Source organism: Epinephelus fuscoguttatus, linkage group LG21 (assembly GCF_011397635.1).
Source record: "Epinephelus fuscoguttatus linkage group LG21, E.fuscoguttatus.final_Chr_v1".
Lineage (NCBI taxonomy): Eukaryota > Metazoa > Chordata > Actinopteri > Perciformes > Serranidae > Epinephelus > Epinephelus fuscoguttatus.
The window spans coordinates 22,856,067-22,868,116 of record NC_064772.1 but is presented as its reverse complement, the minus strand read 5'-3'; the positions used below and the strand labels follow the sequence as shown (position 1 = coordinate 22,868,116).

General features: G+C 43.4%; 1 protein-coding gene across 4 annotated transcripts in view; it reads left to right on the top strand.

Annotated features, from left to right (window-relative positions):
- myripb (myosin VIIA and Rab interacting protein b) overlaps positions 1-12,050 on the top strand; it is a 181,050-nt gene that overhangs the window by 66,148 nt on the left and 102,852 nt on the right. The gene's annotated exons all lie outside the window — the stretch shown is intronic.

Below are 12,050 nucleotides of genomic sequence, written 5' to 3'. Positions count from 1 at the left end.
TCTATTGTGGAGCTGTGCTCGCAGTGCCTACACGTACCAGGATGCATTGTGCATTTGATCAACATCTAGAGGAGGCTCTACATTGCGAAGACAAAAAAAATCAAACTGAAATAGCCTGTACTACTTTCTTGTTTCCAACTGCGTCACTCTCGCCTCAAATGACGGCACATGCAGGAAGAACAACAGATTTTGCAGCTGCGAACTCAGTTTCTCAGTCAGACTGGACATCCACAAAAAAGATGGCAAATTTTCCCTTTAAATCACAGTGCGCTGCTGTTTTAGTGACTTATTTAGCCTTTTTTCAAGTGTATATTTGTGACACTTTTAAGATTTTCTTTAGTAGGAATACGTCATAAATATTATATCTTAAATATTTTACTTTAAATGGTCTAAAATGTAATAAAACATAATAAGGAATCGTCAGATAAGGTAATGACGTCCCGTCACTGTATTAACCAGGAATTATTACTTCATAGAAGGTGTAGCTGGCTTGTAACAGAGTATGTGTAAAAGTAAATTTAAAGGAATGTTAATACACCACTTAAAATTTGCAAGTATTAGACAGTAATTGATGACATTAACAGTTTTTTTGGCCTCGAGGCTAAGAGCCACTGACAAGCTGAGAGAGGCGTAAAAGTATCAAGAGACAGACTAACTCATTGTTTGTTTTGGTCTTTTGTGGGATTTGTTGACAATAAGAAAATATATAATTATCACCAGCCTTATCCTCAATCCTCAGTTGGTTCTGCACCACAAATGACAATTACACAGAGCCAACATCAAAATGTCAGTTCGCTAATGCAGGTAGAAATATTTGCCGTTGTTATGCCGTTCCATTGTCTGTCTTGACTCAAAGCGGTCCACACTTTCCTGGAAGTCATTTTTTTGCCCTTTATAAACTTGCCCTTGCCCTTCAGCTATGACTCGTAAAGGATTTAGAAAAGCTGTTTATATTACAGTTCATAATCAGTTGGTGGCATTTTGCTCTTTTTCGAAGGCAGCCCCTTTCCTTTGCAGTAGGAGACAGCTGACGGCAATCAGATGGAGAGATAAATAGCTGCCATCGAGGCTGTCTGTTCAGTTGAGAGTTGGGGTTGTGAAGGTTGACACTCGCTGATGGTGAAGTAAACACACAGCGTGCCCTTGCACGCAGACTAGAGTAGACTGCCAAGTCTCTGATCTGCTACTGTTGGATCTCAACTGAGTGTTCAAGAGATGTGCCATATCAGTGTGAACGGAGTGTGAGAGCATGCATGAGAGAGAAAATACATAGTTGTCTTTCTGGGAGGAGGTAGAGAGTGTAATAACTGTCAAAATGTCTTAAATATTTTACTTTAAATGGCCAAAAATGTAATAAACCGTAATAATATAATGAATAGTCAGATAAGGTAATGGCATCTCATTACTGCATTAACCAAGATTTATTACTTCATAAAAGGCAAAGCTGACTCAAGTTACATTGTAATTGTAAAAGTTATTTTGAAGGAACATTATTACGCCAATTAAAATATAACATAAAGTTGCAAGTATCTGACTGCAAATTATGACATTTACAGTTTTTATTGCATTCTCATCATATATAAAGACATTTAATATATTAACATTAATATATTATTAACATTACAGTTCATTAAATGTCTGGCTGTGTGAGTGTGTGTTTGTGCTCTTTTCACCTTGTGTCTTACACTGTTTTGTTAGCAGTGGTCACCAACATGTTTTTTGGTTCGCCTGCTGGGGACACCTGCGTCCAAGGACATGTCTCTGTGCTCTCTAAGGCCATGAGCTACAGTGTGACCTATGAGTCAATGTCAGGGTGAAGTGGAATGGATGGAGGGTCAGGGCTGTGTCAGTCCTTGTCATCGCTGTCACTGGGGTTTGTTACTTCATTAAATTGAGTTATTGAAGAGATGACTGGCCAGGGACATCTTAGGTTCCAGAGCTGCAGGCGCCTCAGTCAAGAGCATTGTCGAGACCAAGTCAAAATAGACTCAATAGACTCAATAGACTCGTATGTGCAAATGAACTGTGGTAAAATTGTCTCCATCTTACCAACGTCTGGATCTACCTGCTCATCTCCCAGCTCAAATATCGCTGGCTCTAGGGCTCTACAGATTGTACTACCAAATTTTCATATGCCCGTCACCATGCACATAATGAGTATAGAAGCGTCCTTTCTCTCTCTCTCAAACTCAGACCTCAGACCTCAGAGGAGGTCCAGCAACTGGCAGCGTGGTGTTTGGCCAACAATCTGCTGCTGAACACCACAAAATCCAAGGAGGTCATCATACTGTAGACCTCCGAAGGATCAGAGCTGACCACTCAACGAGGACCGTGTAGAGACAGTGGCATCCTTCAAATTCTTGGGAGTCCACATCTCAGAGGTGCTCTCCTGGTCCATGAACACCAAGGCAGTAGCGAAGAAGGCCCTCAGGAAAAATAAACTAGATCAGAAGCTGCTGGTGACCTTTTATCGCTCCACCATCAAGAGCATACTCACGCACTGCACCACGGCATGGTACGCTGGGAGCTTGGCTGCAGACAGGGAAGCTCTGCAGAGGGTCATAAACACAGCCCAGAGGATTATTGGCTGCCCTCTGCCCTCCTTGGAAGAGATCTCCAGCTCCTGCTGCCTCAGTTGGTCCAGATCTATCCTCAATGACTCCTCCCACCCTGCACATCTTCTGTTTGACCTGATGCCCTCAGGCGGGCGCTACAAGTCATTGAAAGCCTGCACCTCAAGACCTCAAGCTCGCATTACTTCACCCGCCAGCGGGAGTGTTTATTGGTCGGCACAGTGCCTTCTGGTAGTTGTAGGTTTTCTACCTCTGCCCCTTTTCTCTGTTTTCTCTTGTCATGTAGCACCAATTTCAAAAGTATTGCATCTTTTTACTGCATAGACAGCCCGGTGTTAAGAAAAGACCATCTTTCCAGTAGTGAACCCAAACAAACAAAAATCTAATTTCATTTTTATCATAACCACCTCTTACTCTGCCTACCCTGACAGCACATCACTGATGACTCTGACTATAAGCTGACAGGCGTTTATGCTTCTATGCAATGAGGCATTTTGCCTCCAGCTGAATGCAGTATCATTGTTATTCTATGTAGCATGTATAGCTGCAGAGTGTGCGGGTATATATTGAGAGTGGGACTATGTGACGTGCATGCTTGAATGCATGAGTGCATGTGTGTCTCTGTCTCAGCATACCAGTGTGTATGTTTCTTGCTGCAGCTCCTCCTAGTGCTGTCACACTCTGAGGGGTAAACACTGAGGTAAAACGCAGTAATTGCTAGAGCAAAACACTTTTAAATCTCCTTTCATGTAGCGGTAATCTCCCAAGTAGTCCCGGCCGTTCAACCTCTGCCTCGGCTACACCTGTCCAGCTGTGATAAATCTCTTCCCCCCACTCTCCTCCCTCTCTTTCTCTCTAACTCAACTGCTACAAGAAACCCAAGGTGACCCAAGCAAGGACATAGTGATGTGATTTTCTCTCTAGAAAGCCTTTTCCCTTCACAGTCTCTCTCTTTCTCTAAATCCCAGAAGCCTGACTTGTGTGATTGTTTGCTGCAGAGTATTTTGTGTGCACGTGAGCATATGTTTTGGTTTGGTCGAACAGGAGTGCCTCCGTGTATGATTTTATGTAACTGCAAGATTACACACAGGCTTCTGTCTACACACTTCCACCTTAGATTAAAAAACCCCTTTTATCAGTGAGAGCGCCTCAGGGAATAATAACTGCAATGAATGTGTTTGGCTTTAAAGGACGAGACCGCCATGTGGTCTGGACTCCCTGCGGTGTAAGCTGTCCAGATATCATAAATACAGTATTATGTGTGTTTGTGTGTTGAGGTAGAGATAATTGTATTTATGAGTGGTTCTATTGGGTTATCTGAGGACGCTTGAACATCAGAGAGTTCACTGCAGCTCCCAGCAGCCATTATAAGAAAGCTTTGTTACAAGATTAAAGCCATTTCACCAGAAAGCAAAATGACTATGTGATGAGAAAGTGCCAGTTTCTGAATGCAAACTTTATTTAATATTACCTGCACACCAGTTCGGACTGTTGTAGAATTCAGTACTATAATCCGATTTAGTTGTCTTCTAATTTAAAGGAGCAGTGTGTAAGATTTAGGGGGATATAGTGCCATCTAGTGGTGAGGGTTGCAGATTACAACTAGCTGAAACTTCTGCAGAGGTCTCCTCTTCTCCAAAACAGAAGGACCAGGTGATTAAAACTGGCAGAAACACTGAATAAACCAGTTTCACTTTACAAACGTGGTTTCTCCACGTTGCAGATGGGCCATTAGCCAGCACCTGCTGTGCTCTACTTTTTGTCTCTGATAACGTAATGTGTGCTCACGTTATTTCTTGAAGGAATCATGGGACATGGAAGTGTCTCAAACTGGCTTCATATTACAAGCCATCCACGATGTCTGATCTCTTAGGAACCTCAGCCAATGGTACGGCGAAGACCATATGTGCCCCCTCTGCCCTTCTCCAGCAAACCTGAAACATATTCTGGTTGGCTGCCAGACAAGCCTGTCAAAAGGTCATTATACCTGGCGGCACAATCAGGTGCTAAAGAGTCTAGCAGCTACGCTGGAGACCAGACGGACATCCATCAATGCCCTACCTCTTCCATCATTCCGTCCCATTTGTTTGCGAAGGTGCCAAGCAATCCAAGGCCTGTGCGGTAAAATCAGACACCAGCCAACTGGGAGAAGCACGAGACTGGAGGTTACTGGCAGATCCGAATCAGTGTCTGTGCTTCTTGTCTGAGATGGCCTCTACTAACCTCAGACCAGACCTGGTGCTTTGGTCCTTCTTACTGCACCTCGTCTACATCATTGAGCTCACTGTACCCTAGGAGGATGCTGTGGGAGAGGCCTACAAGTGCAAAAGCCTGAAGTACGCCAAGCTGGTAGCTGATACTGAGCAACGTATCTTGAAAAAGAAGGTTTGCCCAGTTAAAGTGGGCTGCAGAGACTTCGTAGGCCAGTCAGATGCCAGGCTGCCTCAAGAAATGGTAATTCAAGGCCAAACCTCACGTCAGGCCATGAAAGCCCTCTCCGGCACAACCGAGCAGGCAAGCTGGTGGCTATGGATTAAGAGGAAAGGAGCCACTTGTGCTCCTAACAATAGCAGGGTACAGGGGAGAAAAAGCAGAGGGGGGCGCACCTAGGATGCCAGGTGTTGCCAGGGTGCCCTTCTTCTCTCTTCACCCCACTCTTCCCTCATCAAAATGATGGAGTAGGGGGAGGTCCAGATGCTCAAGAGGTTTTCACCAGAAGCCGAATCATCAGCAGAGGTCATGTATGGGTCTATTTAGAGCCAGTGTTTGGCTTGTCCATTCTAGGCTACTGTAGAAACATGGCAGTGCAACATGGCAAACTCAGTGGATAAGGACGTGCTCCCTGTTTAGATATAATCGGCTCATTCTAAGCTAACTAAAATGTGATGATTCTTATAAATCAGGTCATGTTCTAAAGAAAACATAATGATTATATTATATTCAATTTCTGCCTGTATATCCCCCTAAATCCTTCATACTGGACCTTTAATTCAATGCAACAAAGATCTTCAACTCCTGTAAGTGCCCTTCATGTTAGGATGTGTGTAATAGTTCTTAAAAAGCTGATGTTTTGGAAATATGAGCTTCTCTATCAGTGTGTATGCAGCTTGTGCTCTTGGTGCAGATTTAACTACGCCACTACAGCAGATCTAGGAACAGTTTCCCAGGTGAATATATAGAAAAGGTGAATAAAGACATTTTCATAGCTTTTATGCCTGTGCGTATTTCAGGTGTAAACTGCCTGCAGCAAGTTCATACTGCCTGACATGCACTGTGAGGCACAGTATGAGTCTCTCTGTCGTGTTGACTCTATTGATTTGCCACCTGCACTGTATTATCATAAAGCCAATATGCATGTCTGTCAGCCGTAGAAGGTGCATTAGGCTTGTTGGTTTGTTATCAACACTGATCCGTCGGCAAACACAGCCACACGGGCAATCTTTCATGATCATTTCTACCGTTTCGTTTGTTCTTTTCTACCTTTTATGTGTCAACTTCATCATTATTTGTCTCTTTAATCTTTCTCTTTGTGTTTCTTTCATTGTGTCGTCTTCATAAATCTCTCATTTGCAAGTACATCATAGCTGGAGTTACTGTCGAATTGAGGCGCTCATTCAAAATGCACTTAGCACTGATAAAATGTGCTGCCTCCCTGCTCTCCGTCATTAGCGACCGTTGTGGGGCTCAAATCAAAAGTGCTGTGCAGTTACAAATACCCTCCTCTCTCAGCCTGCCATCAATAGCTCTCCGTCTACATTCAATACCATTTTCTGCCTTCTCCTCTCCCAAATCACCTCTGACAAAAGCTGCCCTACCGGGACCTGAAAATGAACCACGGTGGTGGGTGTCACACAGCCATCAGTCACACTGCAGCTGTGTGTGTGTATGTGATTCTGTCTCCATATCTGTGTGTACGTGGAGTCGACATGCCCTCCTCCTGCTGCTGCCAGAGTGTGTAACAGATTGATTTAATGTGTGTGTGAGACAGAGTGAGATGGCTGAGTCTATGTGTATGTGCAGCAATGTAGGTGTGTGGTGTAATGTGACAAGTGTCAAACCTGTCATGGATCCATATAGACTGTGCTTTGTGTCACCAACCCACACACACCCACACACACATACACAGACACACTTAGGTACAGCAGGTGGGCTGAGGCTGCCAGACAGGCTCCCTCAGAGTCTAATAGGGATCTGGAGTCCCGGTCAGCGTGAGAACCCCCATTATGTCAGAACCACAGCCAAACCCCCATCCCTTGTAATTGAATTGGCATCTCCCAAAAATAACTCCCTCTTCTCTCTCCTGCTTGGTTCAGCCCTAATTATTCCTCTCTGTCTGTCTTATCCTCGTTCATTATTCTTTATTTTCCCTGCATGCAGCTCTCCTCTCTCATCACAGGGGAATTCAGTGAACGATGCTCTTCTGTAGCTCTGCGTCTTTGTTGCCACAGAAATAGCCACTCGTTCCCTGGCGGCTATCCCTGGCCTCCTCTTAATATACAGCAGCACATCCTCTCGCACCCGGCGTTCACGGCTAATATGCACCACACAGCATAATGTGCAGCACAACTGCAGCTAATGTTATCGCTGAACGGAGAGATAAAGGCTCACAAGCTGCTGATGGAGATTGAGATTTCAGAGGGATTTTGAAATGCAAGTTGTTTAATTTTCATAAATGAAGCTGTTGCGCAAATTTCCCAAAAGTAACTCTTTTTAAAGGGGCAGTTCACCTCAAAATCAAAAATACTTATTTCCCTTGAATTTCCAATTTCCTCTTAATCAGTCTGGATTGTTTTGGTGTGAGTTGCTGAGTGTTGGCCGTAGAGATGTCTGCCTTCTCTCCAATATAATGAAACTAGATGGCACTTGGCTTGTAGTGCTCAAAGTGCCCAATCAATAAATAATTAAAACTCAACAGCAATGTCCCTTTCCAGAAATTGGAAATCTTGACACAATTACTCAAGATAATCCACAGAGCTTGTTGTGAGCAGTTTCATGAAGGAACTATTTTCCTTCTACTGAGCTACATGCACTCATCACCGTGCAGGAGGAAGTGTGCATCTGCTCATAGACGAGAGGCTTGTGCTTGTGACATTGCGAGATATAAACATTAATGGCGTCCTCCTAAGCTGAATTCTAATATTAGCTAGCAGCAGTCGTTTAGTCCATAGGGACCTAGGTTGAGAAGCAGAGAATCGCCAGCTCAAGTCCTCGTCTGGACCAAGCTTAGAGTGTGGAGCCCGGAGTTTACCTCCTGGGCACTGCCGAGCTGCCCTTTAGCAAGAAACTGAATTAAATTTTCCCTTAAATTGATAAAGCGAGTGGCATGGTTGTGCAGTGATTTGCATTGTCACCTCACAGCAAGAGGGTTCTTGGTTCGAACGCAGGGTGGAGGAGCCCTTCTGTGTGGAGTTTGCATGTTCTCCCCGTGTCAGTGTGGGTTTTCTCTAGGTACTCCGGCTTCCTCCCACAGTCCAAAGACATGCAGGTTAATTGGTGACTCTAAATTGTCCGTAGGTGTGAATGTGAGTGTGAATGCTTGTCTGTCTCTATGTGTCAGCCCTGTGATAGTCTGGTGACCTGTTCAGGGTGTACCCTGCCTCTCACCCAATGTCAGCTGGGATAGGCTCCAGCCCCCCTGGGACCCCCAAGAGGATAAGCGGTTACGGAAAATAAATGAATGAAAAAGGATTAATAAAACATATCTTCTTCCTCTTGCTCATCGGTGCTAGGTGAGCTAGCAGTAGATGCACACTTCCTTCTGTGCGGTGATTAGTTTGGGGGTGTAGTTCGGTAGAAAGAAAATAACAAGGTCTGTGGATTATCTTGAGTAATCATGATTTCTTGGAAGAGACATTGCTGATGAGTTTTTTAAATGTATTTTTTGACGCTTTGAGCACCACAAGCTGAGTGCCATCTAGTTCCATTATATTGGAGAGAAGACAGACATCTCTATAGCCGATATCTCCAACACTCTGCAACTCACACAATCGAAAACAATCTAGACTGACCAATAGCACTACAGGTAAGAAGAAAAATATATATATATTTAATTTGGGGGTTAAATGTCCCTTTAAATCTGTCATCAAAGTGGTTACATTGTAAGGAAGACTATGGAAATGTCAATCCATTGAATCATTTGTATTAATATCACTGCCTCCTCACTCTGTATGAAATATGAAACATGCTGTAGCATATTTGCATCATATTGTGGACTCCCATTGTTTCCTTGTGGCAGCTTAACAACAGATTGACTCTCCCATTCAATACAAACAGTTCATTCCCCCCGGATGGAGACACTGGTGTTGGATGTGTGCTCAGTAGCCGCTGCCATTCTCTCTCTCTTTCTTCCTCGCTTGGCATCCCTCGGTGTGGTTGACACTTAAGCCGCATTTCTGGCACATTGGGTTTGATTTTCCTGTGTGAATAGAGATTATTCAACACAGGAAAGAACAATCTGCGCCCGCCACTGTGGCTCGCAAAGGCTACAGCTGCTAATCTGAGATTTAGCATGAGAAATGGTTTGAAGGGATGAAAGGAAGGAGAAGTGGCATGATGGGGCTTCAGTGGAGTGTTTGATGAAGTGAGTGACATGGATTGAGGTATGGATTAAAGGAGGTAAGAATGTGTTGGATGATTCTGAGTTCATGCATAAACAGTGTCACGCCAAGTGAATAAAAAGCGGTCTTTGCTTTTTAAGAAAATTTTACCTCCGTTTGTCTTTGTAAGCTGTGTGGGCTTATGTGTCTGATGTCCTTTCAAGCCTCCGATTGGTGATGTGAAACACAGTATCGTGAACTTTCGTATTTTGCCCATCTTCCCTTTTGAAACAGAGGAAGTCATGTGCACTGATCCAGTTTCTGGAAAACGATTATGCCTGTTTCAGAGAGGGGATGTGCATATTCCCCTTTTTGAATTTAATCTGTCAATAATGAGTAATTGGAGGGTCAAAACGATAATACCAGAATGCAAAAATTAATTCCCTCACTTCTAAATTATCTCAGCACCTTGCTGAGGTAGCAGTAAACAGTCGACACACATTATATTCTCCCCCCTCTTTATCTCCCTCTCATTTTCTCACATAGTTGCCACGCAGGCAGGCCGTTCTGATTGGAAACGTTATCAGCGGAGCACACATTTGACTTGGATTGTTTCCCAAAGTGAGGGCTCATTATTGGCCTGTTGGATAATCGTCGCCAGCCAAAGTTGGTTCAGAGAGAAGTCTCCCCGTCGCCCCGAGGCTTCATTTTAACACGGGGTTCACAGAAAGGAGAAGAAATGGAGATAAAGAGGCTGCCAACGTATAGAGCTGTGGGTGCAGACAAAGTCACGCTCTTACAGGTTTGGATTGATGGCAGCCAAATGGGGACAGAAAGTGCTCAAGTACAGACGGGTACATGACAAAGACGAAATTCAAAAAGCAATCATGCAAAGTGCAAAAAAAAAAAAAAAAAAAAAAAAAAAGAGGTGAGAAATGAAAGGGATGAAGCTTGAAAGTTGAAAGACAGACAGGAAAGAGTTAACAGTGAGCGTGACATTATCTTAAACCAGTGATAGCCTGATAATCTGCCTGGAAGCAGTGTGTAATTGATTCTTCTTCTCATATAGCCTTTAATAATTGCTCTGACTTTGCTGCAAAGCCACGGGTAAACTCCACATTAAAAATGCATTCAGCCATGCCAATATTAACACTCTCAGTATACGCATGTGCTTTAATAATGTTATCACTATGTGTGCACTTACTGCGAGAGCCAAAAGTGACCATGATACCAGCTTTTTGAATTATAATCAGATTATACTAATGCAGTCGATTATCGCTGCAAGTGCTGTGGAAATCTCTGCCGATCTGAAGACTGTCTGCAAGACAGGTTAATTAGTTTAATACAGTGTTGGGAGTGACATAGATGACTGCAGTTACAGTACATCATGTTAATTAAGTGAACTGAAGGAAATGGAACAATTAATAATCATCTAGTCATTCTGTCAATGTGGTATTGAGCCTCAGCCGGACCTATAGATCTCAAGCACTCCCTTCGTCCTTCTTGATGTTTCCTGCTTCATAGCATTCGTACAGGCCATTCCTTAGTGGCACCATCACTCACGGAAAGGGTCTATGTCGCATGTGTCTTTTATATGTGTGCATGTGTTCATCCATTCATGCATGCATGCCTGCATGTGTCTTTTTCTTCCCGATAGTGTTTACTAACGTGCCTCTTAGCTCAACGGGCTGGAAAGCCTGCAGGGTTGATGTGATGTATGTGAAGAGATGGAGTAGGTCTTTATGTGTGCTTGGTGGTGCTGCAAGAATGAGTCCCTGTGGGAAAACTTACTGGGGGTCGTTCAGGAGGGGAGATGGGCCTTTCAGCTGGAAACTCAGGTATTGCTGTTATGTCACGTTTCTCCTATAAATGTCTGCACACTTATATGCACACTTATTGTTTGGGATCCTGGAGCAGAGCAGCTAAGAATATATTGAATATAATCATGCAGTAGGACCAGCATTAGCAGTTGGCTGTCACACGCATGAAGGAGGATGTTCTGACATTTAGGGAACTGTAAACTTCTGGGATTTATTCTTGCAGTGACATTATGTGGGTTCTGAGTGTATGCCTGTATGTGTGTGTGTGTTTATGAACTATCTTGGCTCATTTTAAGTGAGGACAAAAAGAAGGGAGAGCAACACCAGCAGCAGCATCACGTAATCTGTGTTGTGGTCACCTTGAGCTTCCCGTACACTACCTGGAGAATAACAGGCAGACAGGTTAAAAGAAAGAGAAGACAAATTGTGCATAAAAAGCATCCATTGCTCCTGATACTCGATATATATTGAAAATGAGGGAGAGGGAGAAGCGTGGAACAGAGAGAAAAGAGAGCAAGTCTGTGTTTCCTCTTTATTCATGCAGTGGATGAATAAACCACACCAAGGCCACCACAGAAAAATGAACATGATTAATAATGGATGCTGTATAAATTAGCCACATTCTTTTACAAAATACAGAAAAAAGTTTGGGCACAATGTCTAAAACTAGGTTGTTTTATATCAATGTTTTAACAGAGCTTAAAAGAGTGAGAGTTGAGGATCCAAAATGTGGTTACAGACACTGTTCAGCTGCACTAGCCGCATGGCTTTGTATGGTAATGGTGGTCTGCCTGTCAGTGGTCACTTTGCTCCAGACTGAAATATCTCAACAGCTACAGAGTAGATTGCCATGGAACCAGGAACACAGATTCATTACCCTCTGAAGATGAATTAAAATCACTTTTGTGCTCCCCTGACTTTGAACTAGCACCATCATCAGGTGAAACTTTCAATTTGCCCAGGACTTTGGTTTATGACTAAATACCTTGTGTTGTGCAATAGATTTCTGCTTGTTGCCATTTAATAGCCATCTCCTTGCATCATCACAAGGTTTACAGCCCATGGAAATTGCTTGAAGGCTATTGCACCTTGTGTGTTTTGTGCTATTTAAACAAATGATA